We start from the raw sequence: 22,899 nt of genomic DNA, 5'->3' as shown, positions 1-22,899 counted from the left end.
TGCGCCGATTCTCGGTTACAACTGCTTGCTGAAACAGGAAGTATCGAACTGCACTAGGTCGGCTCGGCAGTGTTCTGAAAAGGCACGTGAAGACTCGATTGCCAATGAGCTCGTGGGAATTCCGTGTACGCACTAGGATTGGCTAAAGTGTCAAGCAGTGCACTAATCCTAGGCCACCTTACATATTAACAGTCCCTCCCACTTCTAGTAGACTTCCCATAACGTTCCAAACATATAGGAATGGCTGTCCTCCAACCCGGAAACATTGACATTAATGACTAATGTCTGTCAAAAGACCAACAGCAGATTAACGACGTTTGGCTAGTTTTACAAACGGTGAGTGTAAGTCGCAGACAGGGGGACACTTTAACATGTTGTCTGACATAATTATCTTTGTCAGAGAGCAGAGCATAGAAAGTATGTGAGAGCCCCAGACAGAACGTCCACAACTATGTGTCTGTGTAATGTATTGCTAGAGAGGGACCTAGGTTAAAGGGGGCGAACTGCTGCACAGGTCAAAGATCAGCACAAAATTAACGAGTGATAAAAGAGGTAGCTAAGTTATTAACAGTTCATGCATTGTTCATGTACCGTTCTTTTAAGAAGCGAGTTTTCAACTATTTCCTAATTAGGAGTAGCTTTTAGAGATCATGATGGTTTGGGGATGTTGTTCCAGATCATGAGTGCATAGCTAGAAAAGGCTTGCTGCTTTATTTTTTTCTTTATTTTTTCTCTATACTGCATAGTCTCCAGTCTGATGGTGTCTGGACTGTGAGTGGGAGAGCCACCAGAGCTTGTCAGCAAGATAAGAAGCGGAAGGGGGTGCTAGTGGTGATGGCTTTGTAAATGATGCAGCTGGTTTTGAAGATGTTGTGGGCAGCCAAGTGGAGCCAGTAGAGTTCCAAGAGGATGGGGGTGACAGATCATATTTCCTCAGGCCCTGGATGCAACATGCTGAAGTATTTAGAATGCCCTTAAGGGTGCCAGTGTTGAATCTGGAAGGCCACGGAGCAGGCCGTTACCACCATCCACATGCAAGAGTATGAGGGCTGGAAGAGCTGTTCTGAAGTCCCTTTCTGGAACAAACAGTTTCACCTTGTGTAGAAGAGATGGTTGGTACCAGTCCAACTTTGCTTTTTGACAATGTAATCCTTGAATGTGAGGTTGATGTCCAGGGTAAATCCAAGTGACTTGGCATTTAGTGAAAGTTGAGGTCCAAAGCAGTCAAGTCATGAAGTCAGTTTTGTATTAATTGTTGTATGTTGTACTTGCCAAATAACAGGAATTCTGTGTTGGATTGGTTGAACCTCAGATACGCACAGTTCATCCAGGGCTGAATGATGAGCATGCAGTGTTTGAAGCGCTGGATGTCTGAAGCAGAGGAGACTTTCAAGTATAGTTGTTTATCACCAGCATATTGGCAAATCTTTGTGCAGTTATTTGTGAGTTATTAGATATATTTGTCAAGTGTACTGTCATCCACAAGAATAACCTGGTGATGAGTAGGTGTGTATGCCTAGCCCTGCCTAGGTCTGGTCCATTGGAAAGCCAGATCTACAGCTAATTGTCCAATTCTAGAGAAGAGAAGAATATTCTAATGTGGAGTGGGAGATCCTTCCATGCTTTAGGGGCGATGTAGAGGTTGATGATGACCAGAGCCAATGTGAAAGCCTTGGGGACTACAAAGGTGTTAGGGATCTTTTGGAACTTGGAGGTTCCCATGTGAAGAAACTGGTGTCGGTTGGAAAGAAAAGCAGTGAAGGACATTGCCTGTGAATCCCATTTGAGACTTCATGGTGAATTTGAGGGTGTGGAAGGCAGCTGAGAGGTCCAGAGGTAGGTTTAGCTTCATCTGTGGTCAGAGGGGCTTCATCTGTGTACATGCAAAACTCAGGTTTGTGGGTAGAGCACAATTTTGTGTAAGATGAGCACTGACAATCAAGATATGTGCTTTAAAAACCTATCAGCAACCCTTGTCACTGCTGAAGACTTTATGACTGCATGTACATTTCTAACACTGCATTGCTGGTTCACATTATTTGACCACCGGCAATGTTTCCATGGAATCCGCCAGGTCCCATCCATCACCTCCTTTTACCATTTACCTTCTGCGTTTGGTGGTCCCTTCTCACCTCTTTAATGTTCAAATTCAACATGGAATCCTGGCGGTCCTACTTGCCCAATGGGTCATTGCGCACACTGATGCTTGGATGATGCACAACTAGCAGTGGCTCTGAACAAACAGGTGCATCTGCAAGGCTGAGATGGCACAGAGGCTGGTCCATGCATATTCAGAACCTTTTCTAAGAGGTTGGCACTGATGTTCTCATCTAGAACATAATTACTTAAGCTGCGGCTAGGCTGCCCAGAAAAAAAAAGACTCACTAAGTAGTGACTAGTTCTCAATACGTGGAAAGTCAAAGAATCAACACAAACAGCATGTCCTCAAAAAACAACAGTAGTGTTTTCAGGCTGCTGAAGTGGAATATCACATAGCTCAGAATGGTGTTGTTGGACCTGGCTCTTTTTGCAGGGTTACACCTAAACTTTGTGCTCACTTCCTCCTATGTTTTCTGACTTGTTCTTGTTGGCTTTAGGACTCTGAGCACTTTACCACTGCTAACTAGTGCTAAAGTGCATATGCTTTCTGTCTAAACTGTATTGGTGATTGGTTTATCCATGATTGGCATATTTGCTTTACTAGTATGTCCCTAGTAAAGTGCACTAGAGGTGCCCAGGGCGCATGTAAATCAAATGCCACTATAGGGCCTGCAGCACTGATTGTGCCACCTACAAGAGTTGCCCTGTAAACATGTCTCAGACCTGCCACTGAAGTGTCTGTGTGTGCAGTTTTGCACTGCCAATTCGATCTGGCAAGTGTACCCACTTGCCAGACCCAAACCTTTCCTTTTTAGGTAGAGAGCGCAAGCATTCTGGCCTGTTGTAAGTCTTGTGGACCTTTCGCCACGCCCTCCACACACCCATCACTATCGCTCGTTCCTGGGCTTGCCTTTCAAAAACCTTTGTTATTATTGGTAAATGCTTTACATTTGTCCCTCCTTGGGGCAGTTTTGTTACTGCCTTGGCCATCGACCCTGTTACATTCATAATTGCACGTTTGTGATACGCTTGACTGCGAGCAAGCTTCCTTTTAGGGTCGAGCCTGGGTTGCATGCGCTCGCGCATGCGTATCACAGCGAGACTCTTTTGTATTTAGAAAAGGGCTCGGAGCCCTGTCAACTTCACGTCAGTGTTTTTTATTGGTTCGTGGGCTTGCCTAATAAAATCTGCTTGCTTTCATTAGTCGAAGGCAAGCATAGGTCATGCCTTTTCCGGTGGCAAGCCCTCCTCGAGCGCAGCGACCAAGTACAGAAAACATGCGAGGCTCGCTGTTTTCCATCGGGCTCGTGGACTTCTTTTTCTCTAATTTACGAGTGCGATCTCGCTTGGCAGAAGTCGAGCGCTTTACATAGTTAATTTCACTTTCTCGGGTTATGTACATAAATGCACTTTTGCCCGATAGGTGAAAAGTCGGGTTAAGAGTTTACAACGCGAGACCCGTTGCATTGTAAATGCTTCTATTTTTAAGTTGTTCGTTTTAATTTGTCTGGTAGCGTGTTTTACGCCTCTGCCCTAAACGTCAGACGCTGCATTGTTTACAAAGTCGTCGATAATTATAGTGGTACAAAACCGGAAGATGGCACTCACGCCAACTAGCTCTGTTTAAGGACAGGGCTCCCTCTATTTTTGGCCACTTTAATATTTCCCTTTGCTTACTTTCTCCTAAGAGATAGCCACATGCCAAATACGCCTTTCTTCGTAGTAACTCCTGGGTGCACCAAAAATAAACGAGAAGCTTTTTTCAAGCACTAGACAACGTGGAAACACATAAGACAACGGATAGGCCAGCTCACGGCCCACATAATTGGGAACACAGAACAAAAAAACAGTACTGAAAAGGAAATGGAAAGGGAAACTGCTGGATGCCCATTGCAAACACCAAGCCTGCCCATCAGTGATTCTTCTTCATGCCTTTCTTTCACAGACCATCACTTCCCGTCTCTTGGTCCAATTATGTGGCAGGAAAAGAACGAATTATGAGGCATGGTTTACCAATTTATGCGGCAAGAAAAGTCCAGCTAGGCATTTACAATGTCAATGGCTCTGACTCTTGCAAGTATGAGACCTATTGCATTGCAACCGCTTGTTTTGTAAAGGACGCTGTCACTGTACAAGTGGTCTCATGGCGCTAGGCTTTTGGCCGAGTTGATGAGAACCATGCTGCAAACAGATCGCAGTGACTTGTTGCGGAATTCCATGTGATTTGTATCCATGTACAGAATGGAGCATCATTTGTCAGCAAATCTCTCCACAACTTCTATACACTGCGCAGAACCGACAGTCACTTTCCATAATACGCACAGACTACGCGCAGAACACATCACACGAACCGCAATATTTCAGCACTATGCACAGGCCCTGTTCTAGCTCAAAAGCGAACAGGCATGTCTCTACGCAACAAACAAAACATATGCCACAAGAAAAATTTGTAATTAATGTGGTCGTGAATGCTTCACATAAACAAGTGAAGAACTAACTTTAACACACTATACAAACGCGGTAGACTATAGTTTAGTAGTTTGACATTTGTAATACATGTACACAAGGTACTGTGCAGACACGATCCGGAACTGCGACATTTCTGGATACTGCACAGAGCAAGACACCACTGTGACGGTTGCCCTAGTGAACAATTACACTACACCGGGATCAGCCCTTTTTTTTACACAGACTGAGGATAAAACAATGTTTTGACATTCCTACAACTTGTAGAGATACACCGGTCGGGACAGAACCAGCAACGAGTATTCCTAAACAACAGATACTGAACAAAATAATGATTTATCGTGAAATCTCAATACTTTAAACACACACAGAATACATCACAAGGCATTTGCAACAAGACTGCAGAAGGACAGATGTGTATGTGCTCTCCTCCCAGCCACAAGCCTGGACAGGCTAAACACCAACTCATGGCAAACTGGACGAGACTTAAGATCTCGTTTAGAGTTTGGAGGGACTTGTAAATGTGCACATTTCTATAAGAAAATGTTAATACAGAGTATAATCCGCTCACTGAATTTAAATAATAATACAAACATATTCTTTTGGCAGAGGGATCCCAACCGAAGACTCTACTCCGTATTTACACTTTTCCTCCACAAGATGGAGAATTTTCGAACTACCATGTGGCCTTCAGTAGTGTACAAATCCTGCACACGCAATTAATCACCCTTCTGTCACCGTCAGAGACTGAAAGGCCTTCCATTTCTGTTCACACCGGTTTAAAGTTAATTTCAAAGAAACTTTGCAAAGGCAGAATTCAAAAGAGGTTAGTATACAGTTTTCAGTCCTCGGAGAAATAGAAGAAAGTGAAATGCTGAGTTGCCTCAGGTGCAAAGTATCTTTAAAATTGGGGACACACATTCTGATGAGCACGAATAGGAAAAGCCTGATAACCGGAAAAGCATCAATAAATATAATATATACTCATTCATTTTTAGGGGCAAGCGCAAAGCGCTTCGTCCCTCTTCTAATCACCCTTTAGGGGGATTTTAACCACGCCCATGTTACGTCAGTCACTTACATTGGTTGGTGGGCTTGCCTTTTAAGATCCGCTTGTTTTCATTTGGAAAGGCATGCATACCTCATACCTTTTCCAGTGTTTGGCCCTCCTCCAGAGCACCAGTAAACTACAGGAAACCTACAAGGCTCTATGTTTTCCGTATGGTTTCTGGACTACTTTTTCTCTGCACTCCACAGCGCTATCATTCTCGTTTTTGTTTGTTTTTAATTTAATGTGGCAAGAAAAGTCAGATTAGGCGTTTACAACGCTAATAGCTCTACCTCATTGTAACGCGAGACCCAGTGCATTGCAAATGCTTGTTACTTTTATGTCTCTCCTTCGCGCTCATGCTTATGGCGGCCGTGGCGCTTTGAATTGTCTCGCTTACTGTTTTACTTTGAAATGTCAATTTATGTGGCAAGAAAAGTGCAGTTGGGAATTTACAGTTCCAATAGCTCTAACTCGAGCAAACGCAAGACCCGTTGCATTGCAAACGCTTGTAACTAAATGTAAGTGACCCCTAAGGTAGGCCCTAGGTAGCACCATGGGCAGGGTGCGGTGTAATTAAAAGGTAGGACATCTACTGTTGTGTTGTACATGTCCTAATGGTGAAATACTGCCAAATTCATTTTGCACTATTGCACAGCCTATCTCTCCCATCAACCTTAAGATGGGGATTTCCTTTAAATATCCTTTAAGTGAGCATTATTTGGGAGTTATTGGGAGCATTATTTGGGAGCTGTTGGGAGCAGATAGAGTAATGGAGTTTGGGGTCGCTGAACTCACAATTTACAAATACATCTTTTAGTGAAGTTGGTTTTAAGATTGTCAGTTTGAAAATACCACTTTTAGAAAGTGGGAATTTTCTTGCTTAACCATTCTGTGCCTCTGCTTGGCTGCTGAATACACGTCTGGGTCAGACTGACAGTTGGGCTGTTTGTGAATTCACTCTAGACAGTGACACAAAGGAAGCTGAGGTGTGTTTTGCATATCGAGATAAGTCTCCTTTGGCTAGAGTGGGAGGGAGGAGCTGACACCTGCATTTGAAAGGGCTGTGCCTGCCCTCACACAATGCAGACTTCGACCCCCTGGTGTGTGTTTGTGGCAGGGCAAGGAAAAGGCATGGTCTAAAGCACTACAAAGACTTTCCTTTGAAGTTTGCCTACTTCAAAGGCAGTGTAGGAAAGTACCATCTTGCCTGGCATGTTACCCTCATTTTTACATGTATGTTTGTTTTTGCCTGTCTCACTGGAATCCTGCTAGCCAGGACCCCAGTGCTCATAGTTTGTGGCCTGAATGTGTAAACCTGTGAGGTGACTAACTGTGTCACTGAGGCTCTGCTAATCAGAACCTCAGTGCTTATGCTCTCTCTGCCTTTTAAATTTGTCACTTTTGGCTAGTGGCACATAGAAACACCCTTATAATTCCCTAGTACTGTATATGGTACCTAGGTACCCAGGGTATTGGGGTTCCAAGAGATCCCTATGGGCTGCAGCATTTATTTTGCCACCCATAGGGAGCTCAGACAAACCTTTACACAGGACTGCCACTGCAGCCTGAGTAAATTAGTGCACATGTTATTTCACAGCCATTTTCACTGCACTTAAGTAACTTATAAGTCACCTATATGTCTAACCTTCACTTGCTGAAGGTTAGGTGCAAAAGTACTAAGTGTGAGGGCACCCTTGTACTAGCAAAGGTGCCCCCACAGAGTTCAGGGCCATTTCCCCGGACTTTGGGAGTGCGGGGACACCATTACACGCGTGCACTACAAATAGGTCAATACCTATATGTAGCTTCACAATGGTAACTCCAAACATGGTCATGTAATATGTCTAAGATCATGGAATTGTCCCCTATGCCAAATCTGGTATTGGGGAGCCAATTCCATGCATCCCCGGGGCTCCACTACGGACCCCGGGTACTGCCAAACCAGCTCTCTGGGGTTTTCTCTGCAGCTACCGCTGCTGCCACCCCACAGACAGGATTCTGCCCTCCTGGGGTCTGGGCAGCCCAATCCCAGGAAGGCAGAACAAAGAATTTCCTCTGAGAGAGGGTGTTACACTCTCTACCTTTGGAAATAGGTGTTAAAGGCTGGGGAGGGGTAGCCTCTCCCAGCCTCTGGAAATGCTTTGAAGGGCACAGATGGTGCCCTCCTTGCATAAGCCAGTCTACACTGGTTTAGGGAACCCCCAGTCCCTGCTCTGGCGCGAAACTGGACAAAGGAAAGGGGAGTGACCACTCCCCTGTCCATCACCACCCCAGGGGTGGTGCCCAGAGCTCCTCCAGTGTGTCCCAGACCTCTGCCATCTTGTTTCCAGAGGTGTGAGGGCACTCTTGAGGCCTCTGAGTGGCCAGTGCCAGCAGGTGACGCCAGAGACCCCTCCTGATAGGTGCTTACCTGACTAGGTGGCCAGTCCTCCTCGGAGGGATATTTAGGGTCTCTCCAGTGGGCTTTTCCTCTGATAACGAGATGCAAGAATTCACCAGAGCTCCTCTGCACTTCTCTCTTCGACTTCTGCCAAGGATTGACTGCTGACTGCTCCAGGACGCCTGCAAAACGGCAACAAATTAGCAAGAAGACTACCAGCGACATTGTAGCGTGTAATCCTGACGGCTTTCTGGACTGTTTCCTGGTGGTGCATGCTCTGGGGGCTGCCTGCCTTCACACTGCACTGGACGCCACGAAGAAATCTCCGGTGGGATGACTGAAACTTCCCCCTGCTTTGGCAGGCACCAAACTTCAGCTTCACCGGTACCCTGGGACCCCTCTCATCCTGACGAGCGTGGCCCCTGGAACACAGGTGGTGGACCCAAGTGACCCCGACTGTCCAGTGGTCCAACTGTCCAAATTTGGAGGCGGTACGTCCTTGCCTCCCCTTTCCAGACAGTAATCCTGTGCACCGCGTGAACTGCAGCTACAAGGGCTTCTTTGCACATTTCCACGAAATCCTGCACGCACAGCCGAGGCTAGGGCCCCAGCACTCTGTCCTGCGATGCTCAGCTCCCTGAGTTGATCTCCGGTGTCGTGGGACCTCCTTCTTCAGTGTTGAGACTACTGCCGTGTTCAGACTACTTGAACCCGTGTTCAAGGACTTCTGCAGGTGCTTCCTGCTTGTGCGTGGGCTCTCTAAGTTGCTAAGGGCCCCCTCTGTCTCTTCTCCCAAGTGGCAACATCCTGGTCCTTCCTGGACTCTGCCAGCACCTTTTTTTCCTAACCGTGACTCTTGCAGCTAGCAAGGCTTGTTTGCGGTATTTTGCTAAAGAAACAACTTGACATCCTCCAGCACGCTATGGGACATCTTCTGCACAAAGGAGAAGTTCATAGTACCTTTCGTTGTTGCAGAATCTTCAGCTTCTTCCATCCGGAGGAAGCCATTTTGCACCTTTATCCAGGGTTTAGTGGGATCCTGCCCCCCCTGGACACTTTCGCAACTCTTGGACTTTGTCCCTTTCCTTTGCAGATCCTCAGGTCCAGGAATCCGTCTTCGGTGCTTTGCAGTCTGTTGTGGTCTTTGCATAATCCCTTATCACGACTTTAGTGTGTTTCTGGGAAAATAGTAGTACTTTACTCCTACTTTCCAGGGTCTTAGGTTGGGGTATCTTGGACACCCTTAGTGTTTTCTTACACTCACAGTGACCCTCTACACACAACACTAGCCTAGTGGTCCATTCGTGGTTCGCATTCCACTTTCTTAGTATATGGTTTGTGCTTCCCCTAGGCCTATTGCATCCTATTGTATTATACAGTGTTTGCACTACTTTCTGACTGTGTTACTTACCTGATTTGGTTTTCTGTGTATATTTTGTGTATTTTACTTAGCCCCTAAGGGAGTATATCCTCTGAGATATTTTTGGCACATTGTCACTAAAATAAAGTACCTTTATTTTTTAATAACCCTAAGTATTGTCTTTCTTATGGTATAGTACCTATATGATATAAGTGATATAGTAGGAGCTTTGCATGTCTCCTAGTTCAGCCTTGGCTGCTCTGCTTAACTACCTCTATCATCCTAAGCTGCTAGAACACTACTACTCTACTAATAAGGGATAACTGGACCTGGCACAAGGTGTAAGTACCATTGGTACCCACTATAAGCCAGGCCAGCCTCCTACATGCAGAAATGAGTACAAGTATTGGACTGCTGACCCCATATCTACAGATTACTTCTGGATCAAGAAGAACCTCGGCCAAGGTGAAAAACTGGATGCTTGAGGACGACCTGCCACTTTGCCTGTTGCTTTGATGTGCTGGCCTGCTGCTGCTGCTTCTACCTTAAGAGGAAAAGGACTGGACTTTGCTTTCTGAAATCCTGCTTGTGAAGTTTCTCCAAGGTCTTGGACTGATCTTGCCTCCTGTTAAGAAGTCTCAGGTACATCAAAGACTTCGCCTGCGAGCATCTGGGTACTGCCAGTCTAGTTCCGGGGCCCTTGGAAGTGATTTCTGATGAGAAAACAAAAGGATCCTCGCAGCCTGACTCCGGACAACACCAGAACCGGCGCTGCTGCACAACCCTGTGCCGTTGCCTGCAACCCGAAGCCGTGGTTCCCGCTGAAGTGTGACGACCCGACTAACATGCAGGTCCAACGCCACCTAGCTGAAAGTCCGCGTCTCAGTGAATCCCGAAGTGCCGTGTCACCGTCGTCCCTAACACCTGACTCCGCCGCAGTGCCTGCAGCCCTGTAATGTGACCCCAAACCAGTGAGGTCGCCCATCGCGTCTTGACCCGCCAGATCGCCAGGAACCAGCGCCTCACACCGAAGCCGTATCACCTCCCCTGCCCTGCAGTAAGGATCCGGCGCTGCAACGGATCTAGCAACGCCTTACATCCCGACTCCTTGCACTGACTTGTTTTCCTCGTTACCGAAGGTACTGTACCCGGGGGTCCTTGTGACCCTGTGACAGGCACTGCCCTCCCTTGAGTGGCATTGGACTGTTGGGTACGACCCCTTCAACAAAGTCATGACAGCCCCAGTTGGAGCTATTGTATTCGTAAGTATTTTTATTGGGATTTAAATTGAAAAATTTCAGATCTTTACATGTGTATGTTGGATTTTTGTTGTTTTGGTCTTGTTTGATTGAGATAAATATTGGCTATTTGTCTAAATTGCTGTGGAGTCCTTTTGTGGTGTTTTCACTGTGTTACTGTGTGTGTTTGCAAAAATACTTTACACATTGCCTCTGAGATAAGCCTGACTGCTTGTGCCAAGTTACCAAGGGGCTGAGCAGGGGTTATCTTAGATGTGTATCTCCCTTACCTTGGCTAGATTGAGGTCCCTGCTTGGACAGAGTGCCAACTGACTGCCAACCACAGACCCCATTTTTAACAGGTGTTATAACTCAATTGTTCATTTAGCCTTCTATCCCTTCCTGCCAGTGACTTAAGCACTCGCTCCAGAGACCTGCCTGTAACCTACACGTGACTCATGAACGTTGTACATGTTCTTTGAGTGATGAAAATTTGGATTAGCCTAAATTGATTATATTCACTGTGAGCACTAAGGAAGAACACTTGTAAAGTCTCTTTGTAGAAGTGTATAGAGGTTGCTCTCTATTTTTTTGAATGCATTAGCTCGCTTCTATCCAACAAGTGTTTTGTACTAGTCAATATGCCTCAGCTTCTTCAGGGGTGAATAAATACAATTCTGAGATAATTAAGAGCAACAGTCACTTGCCAGCCAAAATATCAATACACAGCCAAAGAGTGGGGCCATCAAATAGTAATCACTCCGAGGTCCGAGCGCTCGGTCACCGCACTTCATATTGTGTTTGTATGCCTTGGCTACCTTTTGACTCACCTTCTATTAGTCTACCCCGCTGGATCTTCATGATGGCTTTGTAAATGATACAGCTGATTTTGCAGATATTGGAACTTACTGCCTTCTTTGAGACAGGAAAACTTTGCTCAACTACTGCCAGGTTGTAATAGTTCTGTGGGGAAGCAAAGCTTGCACTGCTGCTGTGCCTGTCCTCTGAAGGAGGGAAGCTTGCACTGTTGCTACCCAGAGTGTACCTGTTTTATGAAGAGGGACCATTTCCACTGATATTGCCCCATCTTACGGAAAACCCAAGAATGTTTTGAAAACACTTGTGTAGCGTGCCCTGGCCAGTCAGAGACTTTTGTGACATCCAGGGCAAAAACTAGTTGCATGGCTTGGTCCAGAGACTCCAGATTTAATCCCAGCTTCCTCACTTGACCAGATTGTGTGACCCTGGGCAATTAACTTTCGTCTCTGTGCCTTTTTTTCAAGAACATCACATTTGAGAGCACCTTGAAATTACTTCAGTTCCGGACACTCACTCTACAAAAGACTATCTTGCATACGGTTTAATAGACCACAATTTTTCTACTTCTTTAATTACAGTAATGTCTTTTTATAGGTGGCACAAGACTACTGACGTTACTTTTGGGTCAGTAAAATTGTAATCGCGACAGAATGCAATATCCATCCAGGATCTGAATTGCACAATGTCTCAACAGGAAACTAATCTGGATTCCCAGTGAGACCAAACTCTGTTACCTTAGATAATTACTGTGCTTCCTTTTTAGGTTTCACATGCACAGCACATGTGCTGTGCTTGTGAAAGCCATTGTATTTAATATAAATCTTCAACGGGATTACATCCTACCTCCTTGCTTTTCATTGATTTCTGTGCTTGCCAATTTCATTTCTTCCGTTTCTATTGGCAGTATCACTATTTCTTGCATTTACCAATGCTTTTTCCTCTTGTGGCTTGCTCTTATCAGTGTCCCAAGGTCCAAGTACTGTGTTCATCCGCTTTGGTTTCAGAAAAACTTTTCTTAATTGATTTGCTGCTTTACACATAGCACGAACCTCAAACAAGGTATTGTACCTCTTAACAGGCACGGAAAGATTAAGTGATTTGCCAAGAAGCATTATAGGTTGTGCCTCCCTCCAAGACTCAAACCATGGTGGCATCAGCACTCACCTGTGCCCCCGGGATACCCCACACTCACCATTCCCCCTGTGGCCAAAGCAGGCACCCACTGTAGTGCTTCTTTTTGTTGCAGACGTCAGCACTTTTTATTGAAAATTACCACAGTGGCGAAAACACTGACTGCTCATGACGTAATTAAATATTTATGTTTAAATCATTATGTGACTGTTGATCACCACACAACAGTGTTCAATGATATTGATGCTACTTTTGTAGTTTATAATACTGTTATGGCTGCACATCATCATGTTTAGATTTGCTCTTTCTCTGTGTAAACATTAGTGTCATCAGTTACAGCTGCTTTTGCCTTGGTTTGATTTGTATTACAATCTAATTATCCACTTTGCTTTGGATTAAATGGCACCACGTTCTGGTTAGTTTTAAATTATTCTTAGCAATTATTATGGCTTTGACACGGAGTAATGGCACATTCATTTTTCACATACACAGGAATTCTGAACTATTCTTTCTTTCTTCATCTTGGTCACTGTTCTGCTTTCCTTCTTATCTCGTATCAGAGCTTACAGAACATATCAAGAATGCACTTCTGAGTTCAAAGAAGACTTTTATTGTTGTTAATTCTTCCCCACCCACAAGTTCGTGAGAGACGAATTATTAGATTTCAAGCACAAAAGTAGTCACAGCATTAAAACAAAATATATCTCAGTTCTTCTCAGTTGCAATGTACACAGCCGGTTATATATATATAAGATATTGATAAGATATTGAATGCAAAGCAAAACAAATACTTCACCGTGTGAGAAACTATTTACAGCTTCATCTTTCTGGGGCCTGTTGATGTTGATGACTCCGGTCAACTGCGAGAAAGAGATTATCTACCCACACGGGAGACTGGCAACTGGCACCAAGTTCCAGCCCGAAGTCAGGCAGATTCGAATCTAATTCTCTGAAGCCCGAGCCATCCTTACAAAAGCGTGCCCCCTCCTCTCAGACTCGGAAAAACTACGCAAGCCTTTGGAGACTGGCCAGATCTCCTGGACTTCTCCTCTTCCCAAGCCTGAGCAGAAAGGAAAACACCAAATGTACTCTCTCTTATCATGTCTAGTCTGCTGTGCGAAGAAAACAGCTTGGTTCATCTTGTGGAAAAACATAGCTTGGAAAAATACAGCTTGGATCCTCAACTGCAATGTCTAACTCCACGTTAAAGGCAATAGGCAGCTAACCTAAATATCAAATGTAATGTCTAATGTCATGTCAAGGCCAATAGGCAGCTGAGCTGAATACAAAATGTAATGTCTAATATCATGTCAAAGCCAATAGGCAGCTAAGCTGAATACAGAATGTAATGTCTAAAATCATGTCAAAGTCAATAGGCAGCTAAACTGAATACAGCATGTCAAAGCCAATAGGCAGAATACAGAATGTAATGGCTTATGCAATGTCAAAGCCAATAGGCGGCTAAACTGAATACAGAAAGTAATGGCTAATGCCATGTCAAAGCCAATAGGCGGCTAGGCTGAACAAAACATATAGGGGGTTATTCCAACTTTGGAGGAAGTGGTAATCCGTCCTAAAAGTGACGGTAAAGTGACGGATATACCACCAGCCGTATTACGAGTCCATTATATCCTATGGAACTCGTAATACGTCTGGTGGTAAATCCGTCACATTTGGGACGGATTACCACCTCCTCCAAAGTTGGAATAACCCCCATAATGTGCTACTGGTGAACACTGAGCAACTAATATGCGCAGTTGTGAAACACAAAGTCATTGGTCAAACATAATCAATAGCATCACAGTCACTTCTGGGTTAATCGCTATTCACCAGCTGCGCGGTGCATTTAAAAAGCACTCTGCGCATCGCCTCTTTAAATAGAGCACGTCCACGGTGACGCCTGCAGGACAGGCTGTCTTTCACTTTTCAATTTACATGGAACATTTAATGCTTTGGCTCTACTGCTTTCTCCAGTTTTTAGGGTGGAGCCTGCGTAGCATGCCCTTGTGCATGCTTATCGCGTGCAAGAGGCTGTAGTAGTTAGAAAACGGCTCGGAGCCCCGCCCATGTCACATCAGTGTCTTTCATTGGTTTGTGGGCTTTCCTTTTAAAATCTGCTTGCTTTCATTAGTGGAAGGCATGCATACGTCATGCTTTTTTCTGGTGGATAGCCCTTCTCAAGCTCAGTGACCAGGTACTGAAAATATACGAGGCTCGCTGTTTTCTGTCCGGTTTATGGACTACTTTTTCTCTTTTTTCGCAGCATGATCTCGCTTGTTTAGCAGTGCGAGCGCACTCGTGTTTTTTCCTTTTAATGGGGCAAGAAAAGTCCGTAGCTCTAACTCGGAGAAATGCAAGACCCGTTGCATTGCAAATGCTTGTTTAAAATGTCACCATATTAGCAGTGGTTTAGCATTGCAGAACGCAAAGGTATTGAGATGCATGTGCTCTTTTATGCACACAATCAGCGCATCATTCTTCCTTGCGCATTAGAAGTAAAACACTTCTTGGGCTTGTTTTTGACCTGGCGCTTTTGATTTGCTCTATATTGTGCATAGCCAGCAATTGTTATCTTTCATTCAGACCCTGGTTGTAAAGTCCATGCACTGACTTATATGTCACTGTACATGTGAGTGTAATAGTACTGCTCTTTGCACCAGTATTTTGTATTGTATTGTAATAGTATTTATATAGCGCTTACTACCCCTGACGAGGCGCTGAAGCGCTTTTTGGCGAGTAGCACGCTACTCCAAAACCCAACAAGAATTAGTGATGGATTAGTATCAGGAAATATGAGTACAGTTTTAGTATTATTATGAGTTAATTTGAGCCGCGGATATGAGAGTTTGTTAGTTAGATTGACTGGAGTAATGGAGGGGCGGAGGAGGAAAATAATCCAGAAGTGTTAATTGGGAGTATATCCCTCAAAGGCTTGGGATGAGTAAAGGGGGATGGAGGAGGGAAGGTTTAGGGAGATCACAGTAGCAGGGTGAGATAAATGAGGGAGAATTTAGTAGGGTTGTTCGGGAGGTCATGGTAGTAGAGTGAGGTTTGGTGAGGTAGATGTGGAAGCGGAGGGAAGAGGTTAGGCAGAGTTATTTAGGAGATGAAAGTAGTAGAATGGATTTGGGATGAGTCAGAGTGGGAATGGAGGATAGATTGAAAGAGACATGACATATGATGATGGGTAGATAAGTGTGATAAGATGAGAGCAGGGATTCATAGACTAGTATAATAACCCACCCAGGAGCCATGCAATGACCCACAAACATGCCACACACATACATATATATATATATATATATATATATATATATATATATATATATATATATATATACACACACACATACAAACACACATGACCACATATATGTACATTCAATACATAATTAGAACCATGGGTAAATATACTTAGTCAAACAGGTTTAAAGAGTGTGTGTGTATTTTATTGTTATGACATAGTAGCGATACATATTTTCTAAAGAACTATACATAACTAGAAATAGACACATAATCAGAAAAAATATTTATCAACATAGGCATATGCAGTCCATAGTTGTTTGAATATGGTGGTTATAAAGGAAAGAGCCAACTCTTGAGTAGTTTTCTGAAGACAAGAAAGTTATCTGTGGCTCTTATAGTTGCGGGTAATGAATTCCATAGTTTGGCTGCTTGAATGGAGAAGGATGTACCACCTATAGTCTTTGTATGTAACACACACGTGGTTTTAGCAGCACTGGTTTCTAGAACTTTGGTTTTCACCTCTCTGGGTCATTCTACATGCTCCGTTTTGCAACAGCTCATCACTGTGCATTTGGTACTTTCATGATTTCACACGTCACGAGTGATTTACAGTTCGGTGCTTATCGTGTTTCACTCTGCACTCATATTTTGCATGTGGCACAGGCATCAATTGCCAAACATTAATCCCAGTTAGTTCCTCATTGTTCTAATGAAACCATTATTAGGTTTTGCCTGCACAGCGCCACCCTTCCCCTCCCTGCTCCGGTGTCTGGTATTTTTAAAACCCATCTACTTGCTGTCTATTTAAACCCCACTCCTTCTGCTCTCCTTAAACCACCCTCCTGCTTTCCTGGTCTTCTAAACCCCTTAAGCACCCGCCTACTTTCCTGTGGAAGGAACGCGAGAGCCATGTCTAGTGCTCTCCCATTTTACTTTACATATTCTTCTAGCATAGACAAGTACACCAAAGGTAAGTACGTTTCACAGAATTCATACATTTATTCTCCCATCAAATGTCAGAATTGCGCTCGTGTGTATCAGCAATAACATCGATTACATACTTTGTGCACACTTGTGTTTCTTCCCCTTTGTTTTAGAAATTAAGGATATGTGCGCCTCCAGTGAAGTCCTGCTTATTAGCTGCTCCCAGATGTATCTGTTATCATCCCCTTAAACAAATACCTGAGCAGATCCTCCAGGCCTTTGTTCTGCTCTCTTAGCGTTGTGTTGTTTTAATTTTGTGTGTTTTTCTTCTTGTGAAGCTATTTATCTCACATGTATATTGGTAGCATCACAAATTAAGTGATCTGGTTAGAAGTGACGGATTTCTTGGGTGGTCAAATGCAAATTGCCATGTTGAGACACTGTTCCCCTATTTTTGTAAAAAGACAACGGTCTCTGGATGGTTAATTCCGACAGTTTAAGTGCCTCAGCTGAAGTGTCATTCAGTGAGTCTCCTCTGCTTTGAAACCGAAGCCCGGCTGACAGCTAAACAGGCCTTCCTGTCAGGGTGCCTGCTGCCTGAAAGAAATGCAAATGGGAGCTACAGTCTACAAATACAAAGGGTGATTTGGATGACAAAGATGTATTCTTTATTCTTTTTGAGTGGTAATGGAAAGAGTTAACAACTGGGCTGTGAAGTGCCTGCCTTTAAGTGTAATTGTATTTATAATAATGTGCTTAGTACACCTGGGGGTGTTGAAGGGGCCATAATGTAAAAAAATTACATTACATACACTCTGTGTATTACTAAAACCTATATTTTGGAAGCACAATTTTATCTTTAAACATTTTACTCAAGTTTAAAATAATCAGTCACCTATTCACAGTTCTTTTTGTTACAGATTTGTCAGTGGCTGTAATCTTGTAGCACTAAAAATGTTCACCAAGCTAAATCTTAAAACAAAAAAAATATTAATCACATAGGCGAAACTTAATGCATTTACCAATGCTTGTTCATGATTGAGAGCTTCTTAAAATAATTCAGTTTAGGATGTGCACTGAACCAAAATATCTCTTGTATATGGTTTGAGAGACCATAATGCTGTTCCATCAATAAATTAAAAAAAATTATATAGTGAAAACAAGTCAAACGACTTGCTTTTTGAGTCAATAATGAAACTTCAGGGCAGAAGGGATGTGGTTTGCCAATTCTAATTAAGGACACTCGCTGCAGTGATATAATGTAAGGTGTTGATACAAATAAATCGAAAATGCACTTTCTTCTAACTTAAATGTTCTCATCTCAGCTATTAAAAAAAAAAGTAATACTTGCAGCAGGGCGGAAGGTCCAGGTTGGACTTAGAGCTGTTCTCCTCAGCATCTTCAGCACTGCTTCTCCAGACTGGATGCAACATAGCTAGGCTTCAAAGATTGATATAACCCGACCATCTCGTGTTCATTGCCAGTGTTGGATGGGTGACTTGTGCTTTTGGCAGCGTGGCATGGCCTGTTTCATAGTGTAGACTATGACTAACGTTAGACCTGTGAAACATGCTGCATGTGATCCCCAAACGTTTGTCGCAGGGCCCCATCAAGGTGTGGGTATTGTTGAAGTTTGTCACACCTCCCCTTCCTCCTTCTGGCTCTGGTGAACATACCCTATGAACCATGGACTGTTTTACAGTATTTGATGTGAGTTACCGCTAGTTGTGAGGAAGGCGTCTGAACTTATATTGGGATTGTATTCTACTGCCGAGCCATGTTAACAGAAAAGAGAAGCAGGTCCTTTGCTTAGCCTTCCTGTTTCAACCCTCCTGTTTTTAATTAAATGGTAGGGAAACACCTGTAACACATTTTAGCACACCAGCAAACAATTTTAACATAGGTATGACATTTTGTCAAAGAGAGAACCTCAACATAAGGAACATAACCTCACCCACACTAGGTAACCCTTTACCAGCAGACTGTACAACCACTGAAGAATAGCACTGACAGACACTTATCATTGCTAGCTGTGTCAGTTACTGATGAAGCATATCACACTAGGTAGGTAAGAGCTAATTAAACTATGGAGGAAGGTTTGGCTACTTCTTCCTGGAGTTTTGTACTACTTGTATGTTTCTCTGTTTACTGAAAGTGCACAAACGTCATTTAACACCCAACACTCCCTCTTTAATGCGTTAGCTATTTTTTTGTACCTGTAATGTATGTGCTCGTGATTTGTATGATGTTCCTTTTGGTACTGCCATCTGTTCTTTCCTTTTTCATTGTTGTATAGAAGGTTGCACTGCTGTTGCACCTTTGTGCAATTTTCACTGCGCAAAACGATTTGCCTTGTCATTGCTTGTTTTAACGAGAACCCTCAGCAAATATGTGAGCAGAGTTTACTTTTAGTTTAATATGTAAAACAAGCAGTTTTTGAAATGGACTTTGCAAACTTTTTAAACATAGCTGGCAAGTTGATCGTTGTCAGGCATGACTCCTTCAGCCAATTCTAGTATTTTTAGCCAACAGTACTTTGCATGCTGGGATTTTTAGCCCATAATCGAAGTTTTAAAAAGCAAAACTGAAAGTCCCACAATGCATCATGTTGATGGCTGAAAAGCCAGGACGAGCTAATTGTATCATTTGGCCTAGTGTCACTTGGCAGACTTGTGAAATGCAAAAAAAAAAAAGAAAAAAAGATTTATTGATTTTCAGCCTTGTTTCCCTTGTAGGGAATTGCAGGTTTAATAGCCCAGGGGGTGAGAGGGCAAATATAACATTTTAAATGCACATAGGAGCATACTGCTGATAATGGGCGAACATTAAAACTCCTCGAAAAATCAGCATGCTGAAAAATATGTTATTTTTTACCAGAACATTGTGAGCAGCAGTAGAAGGACATGTCTTAAGAGAGACCGATGAAGGAAAAACAATGTGCTTGCACCCACCTTCCTGCAGGGAGTTTGGTTTTATTTAGATAAAGTGTCTGTATCCCCATGATGATGCTCCCTGGCTTGAATACTACTAGTGCTACTGTGCGAGGGCCACCATTGTGCACAACTGTACTTAAAAATGTCAGTTAACAAAGAAGCTAAATTCCAATCGTGCATTGACATGATCCACGTGTTCATGGCCACTGTCTGCCCAGCCAAGGCAGAGTTAAACCTTTTTAATTGGTGTTGCTCACTGGTCAGATCTGTGTTGTTAAGCCTGACCCTTAAATTCTTCTTCAGCAGCACCATTTCCTGTCGTAAATCAATAACCTTCCATGAAGATTCCAGGTATACCTTTTAAAGTTATTTGAAGTAACAAAGCACAGACAGCCTGATTCTAACCTTCCCACCCACAACTTTCACTCTGTTATTGAGATCCTCATCTCGTCCCACTTAAGAGGGGCAGTACTTTGCTCACCGTGCTTCCTAAAGCTTCCATGGCTCAGCTGAAGGTCTGTCTACGTGTCACTGTCTATCATTCTACTATACACCTACTCACAACACATCAAATGCCTGGCAGAATGTAATTTGTTACCTTCCCTACCCATTTTAGAGTTATGAAGTACTGTGTGACCTAATACCTCAAACACTCAAACAACCTGGACAGTTTCACTGAAAAATATCTGTATTCAGCAAACGTAAACAGAACCAGCAGCTCCATTCTTTCGAAGCCAAAGATATCCAGAGGGCACAAAAGTAAAACATACCCTTTAAAAATATATTTTGTATACCCTAAGCTATTAAAACAACTATCTCTTTTTTCCTTTCCTCCCTGTATTACTGATCTTCAGGAAATAAATACAAATGCACAGTAGTATCCACCTTATTCCAGCAAACACTCTCACTATACCTGCCCATTCAGACAAGCTGACCTCTCTCCACCTACGATTCTCTCCTCCTGTGCTGCAGCCAATGAACCATGTACATGACTATGCATACAGCTTACAATCTCACACAACCAGAGTCAATTCTCAAATTGCATGTAAAGTACACACTGCTTGCTGTGGCAGCATGTTCCCTATATAAATACCACAGATCCCTTATTTTGTGAGGAAGGATTCTGTGAGTGAAATTAGGCCACAACAACTTAAGTGTGTGCATGAGCAGATCCCTGTTGCTGTGAGCTGAGCACCGCTTTCTAGTGTGTATTTAGAGGGCAACCCTCTGTCATGTGTGAATGGAATACAGATTGCCTACTAGGTGGGGCCGCAGTTGTGATGATTTAAGTTGTTTGCTACTAGTGTCCTTGGATCCACCCTACACTGGCTCTGCTCACTGGGCCAAGTACAAACCATTCCTTGCTTGACTCTCAGGGTATCAATGGTAAGCAGTCAAAGGTTCCAGGAAAATAGTGTGGGGGAAAAGAACTCAAAAATCAACAGTCAACCATCATGCACATCTATGGATATTTAGATGAGATCAGCTTGGCAGGTCCTGTGTCAAGTATAACGTCTTCAGCAGTTGCAGCCTTCTTGCCCAAGTGCAGACAAATACTTGGGCATGGCAGTTGTTGCCTCTTGGCTAATTTGTCATCAGTAGTGTGTCTCCCAGACCACTTGGCTCCACTTCCGCTGTGATGCAGCTCCTCTTCTCCGGCCACACAGCTGCACTTATGGTTGTAAAGTCTTAGATTAGTTCAGTAATCACACAGAGAGACAAGAAGACCCCACTCTCATCAAAGACCAGTTTGGCTTTGCTTTCTAGGGCAGTTCACTTTCTCTGAGTGTTCCTAGCACTGGGTGCACTCTATGCTTCTACTCCTGGACAGTCTGTCTGTCTGCAGGGCCAGGTCCCCCCCTTCCCTCTGTCGGGAGATAGGCTTTTAGCTGTTAGACAAACCCTTTTCCTCCAGCAGACAGTGGAGACTTCAGATGATGTTCCAGCCTCTGGCACACACCCTGGGCATGCAGCAGGTCTTTGAAGTTCTTTAAGTACTCTGCTGAGCACCACCTTCCTTACTTATGAAGAACTTGCACTGGAACAAAGTTGAGTGGTTTGGATCCTAGTTGTACACATATTTTGCAGTCAGTAGATGTGGACCTGTGCTCTAAGGTTTCTAAGCCAGTTTGGGTTGGTTCACCTGCAAATGTCATTTTCAGGCTTCTCACCAGACAGAGCCTTTGGTCAGAATCATGGGGCTCACAGCAGGTAACAGTGGAACCGGCTGCTGGTACGATTATCCAAACAATAGGGGCAATGAAGTGTGAGTTTTCTGCACCTGGTGGCCAGCACCTTTCACATAACATTCTAATGACCACACCAGTGTAAAGTTCTGCTGAGTTCTGTCTAATACATGGAAAACTGGCTAGTCACACAACAAATTCACAAAACCTGGTATGCTGCTATCACTACCTAATATGATACACTCAGGGCATGGACGGACATTAGTCCACTAGTTGGTATGAGGGCATGCTTTGTATGCCCTTCGCGATCATAAGAAAGGTCTAGATAATGCATTACCAAGAACAGCTTACATGCTAGGTTAATGAGACACCAGAACTAAATTAAGCCAGGATACCAGTTCCACATGCTGTCATGCATTCAGGGCAGGGGAATACACCGGTTTGCACGAAGGAAATCCTGGAAGAGTGCACAGGAGCCGGAGCAGCTGCAAATCACGCAGTACCCAGCAATGTAGTCTAGCGTGGGGAGGCAAGGACTTACCTCCACCAAGCTTGGACTGAAGAGTCACTGGACTGTGGGAGTCACTTGGACAGAGTTGCTGAGTTCCGGGGACCACGCTCGTCGTGCTGAGAGGGGACCCAGAGGACCGGTGATGCAGTCTTTTGTTGCCTGCGGTTGCAGGGGGAAGATTCCGTCGACCCACGGGAGATTTCTTCAGAGCTCCTGGTGCAGAGAGGAGGCAGGCTACCCCCAGAGCATGCACCACCTGGAAACAGTCGAGAAAGCCGGCAGGATGAAGCGATACAAGGTTGCTAGTAGTCGTCTTGCTACTTTGTTGTGGTTTTGCAGGCGTCCTGAGCAGTCAGCGGTCGTTCCTTTGGCAGAAGGTGAAAAGGGAGATGCAGAGGAACTCTGGTGAGCTCTTGCATTCGTTATCTAAAGAATTCCCCAAAGCAGAGACCCTAAATAGCCAGAAAAGGAGGTTTGGCTACCTAGGAAGGAGGATTGGCTACCAAGAGAGGTAAGAGCCTATCAGAAGGAGCCTCTGACGTCACCTGCTGGCA

The 22,899-nt window shown here is 44.0% G+C and overlaps 1 protein-coding gene across 1 annotated transcript in view; it reads left to right on the top strand.

The window, feature by feature from the left end:
• Nucleotides 1-201: 201 nt before the first annotated feature.
• The window catches only part of SIKE1 (suppressor of IKBKE 1), a 137,395-nt gene continuing 114,697 nt past the window's right edge, over nt 202-22,899 (top strand). The window contains exon 1 of the mRNA XM_069238745.1: nt 202-336. The gene's annotated coding sequence lies outside the window, so the exon portion shown is untranslated. The remainder of the gene's footprint in view (nt 337-22,899) is intronic.

This window comes from Pleurodeles waltl, chromosome 6 (assembly GCF_031143425.1).
Source record: "Pleurodeles waltl isolate 20211129_DDA chromosome 6, aPleWal1.hap1.20221129, whole genome shotgun sequence".
Classification (NCBI taxonomy): Eukaryota; Metazoa; Chordata; class Amphibia; order Caudata; family Salamandridae; genus Pleurodeles; species Pleurodeles waltl.
This window is presented reverse-complemented; position numbering and strand designations above follow the sequence as displayed.